At 11.9% G+C, this 2,573-nt stretch overlaps 1 protein-coding gene across 1 annotated transcript in view; it reads left to right on the forward strand.

The window, feature by feature from the left end:
* The window catches only part of LOC119582677 (afadin-like), a gene marked incomplete in the record, with an annotated part of 234,835 nt that overhangs the window by 39,360 nt on the left and 192,902 nt on the right, over window positions 1–2,573 (forward strand).

Here is a 2,573-nt window from a genome sequence, read left to right on the forward strand (position 1 = left end):
AAGAAAGGGGAAATTTTTTATTAATTATATATTGTTTTTATAAATTTTTATTTAATTAAAATAAAATATTTAATTAAAAAAATATAAATTTTAATATAATTTTAATATAAAATTATAATAAAAAAAAAAATTATAAATTTTTTAAAAATATAAAAATTAATAAATTAAAAATTTTAAAAATTTTTTAAAAAAAATTTTTTTTAAAAATATTTAATTAAATTTTAAAATAAAAAATTTTAATTTAATAAAAATTATATATTAAAAAAATAAATTAAAAAATTATATAATTTTTTTAATAATATAATAATAAAAATATAAAATAAATAAAAAATAAATAAAAAATATATAAATTTTTTTTTAAAAATAAATAAAAATAATAAATTAATAAAAAAAAAAAAAAAAAATAATTTTAATAAAAAAAAAAAATTTTTTTTTTTTAAATAAATATATTAAAATTAAAAATTTTTAATAATAAAAAAAAAATATTTTTTTAATAAATTTTTTTTAAAAAAAAAAATTTTTAAATATAAAAAAAAAAAAAAAAAAATATATTTAATTAAATATATTATAATAATATATATATAAATTTATATATAATAATAATAAATAATACAAAACAATTATTTTTGATATATTTTAAAAATATGGTAATATTTATAATTTAAATATTTAAAAATTATTTTTAATATTATTATTATATTTATTAAAAAAAAAGTTATTTATATATTATATATTATGTATATATTATTAATTTTAAATTTTATTTTTTATGTTAAAAAAAAAAAAAATTTTATATATATTATATATATATTTTAAAAAAAATTTTTTATAAAAAAATGTATATATTTATATTGTATAAAAATTTAAAATTAATATGTTATTTTTAAAAAAATATAGTATATAAAATTATTTATATTATTTATAAAATTTTGTTATATATTATATATATATATTTTTTTAATTATAAAAATTTAAATATTATTATATAAATATAAAATATATTATTAAAAATTTTAAATTAATATATGTATTATATATAAAGTATATATTTAATATATTTTTTATAATATTTATTAATTATTTTTTATAATGTATTTTTAAATTATATTAATATATGTTTTAATATTATATTTAAAATTTTATTTTTTTAAAATTTTTAAAAAACATTTATTTATGAAAATATTAAATATTAAATTTAAATTTTATTATTTATTTTTTTAAAAATTATTATAAATGAAATTTATAATATAATATTTATTTTTTGAAATTATATTATATTATGTATTTATATTATATTTTTTATATGTATTATATGTATATTTATATGTATATATATGTATATGTTATTTTTTTTTTAATTATTGTATATTATGTAAGTATAAAAATAGTATTGTATTATAATGTATTTTTTATTTAAAAGATTATATAATGTATTAATGTTAAATTTTTAATATATGTTTTTATTTTATTATTATATTAATATATATATGTATTATATATTTAAAATTTTAATATATGTATATTTAAAAAATTTATAAAAAAATTTTTTATATATATATATAAATAATAATATAATATATTTTAATATATATTATATAATTATATTATTAATTAATTTAAAAATTAAATATTAATATATTATATTATTTTATATATATATTTTAAATATTATATATTAAAAATTTTTTTAATATATATAAATTATAAACAAAAATACATATATTTTATAAAAAAAAATATATAATATTATATAAATATATAATAATAAAAAATTTAATATAATATATATAATATATATATATAATATATATATTATATATATATATATATATATATTTTAAATAAATATTATAAATATATATTATAATATATATAAATTTTTTTTTTTTTTTTGTTTTTTTTTTTTTTTTTTTTTTTTTCTTTTTTTTTTGGGTTTTTTTTTTTTTTTGTTTTTTTTTGGTTTGTGGGGTGTGGGTGTGTCTGGGGTTGGGGTTTTTTGGTTTGTGTGGTTGTGTGTGGTGGGGTGGTGTGGGTGGGGGTTTTGGTGGGTTTGGGGGTTTGTGTGGTGGTGGGTGGGGTGTGTGGGGTTTTTGTTGTGGGGTGTGGTTGGTTTTGGTGGTGTGTGTTGTGTGGTGGTGTGGTTGGGGGGTGGTGGGTGGTGGGGGGGGGGGATTTGTGTTTTTTTAAAAAATGTTTTTTTTTTCCCTTTATTTGGGTAAAATTTCTTGGGGGAAAAAAAATGTTTTTGGTTTTCCCCTTTGTGGTGTTTGGTGGGGTTTTTTCTTCTTTCCCAGCGGAAAATTTAAAATTAAATTTTTAAATATAGTGGAAAAGAAATTTGGAAAAATTTAAAAGATTTTTTTTTTAATAGATTTTAATTTTCCAAAAAAAATTTTCGGGGGTGAACCTTTTTTCCTCAATGAGAATTAAGGGGAAAAGTTTAAAGTAAAGAATGAGGGGGGATAAACAACAAAATTTAGGGAAAATTTAAAAAGGAATAAAGATGGGGGGCCAAAAGGGGGCATCGAAGGGAGGTTCAGGTTTGAAAAGGGTTACCAAGGGGGGGGGAAAAT

Source organism: Penaeus monodon, chromosome 16 (assembly GCF_015228065.2).
Source record: "Penaeus monodon isolate SGIC_2016 chromosome 16, NSTDA_Pmon_1, whole genome shotgun sequence".
Taxonomy (NCBI): domain Eukaryota; kingdom Metazoa; phylum Arthropoda; class Malacostraca; order Decapoda; family Penaeidae; genus Penaeus; species Penaeus monodon.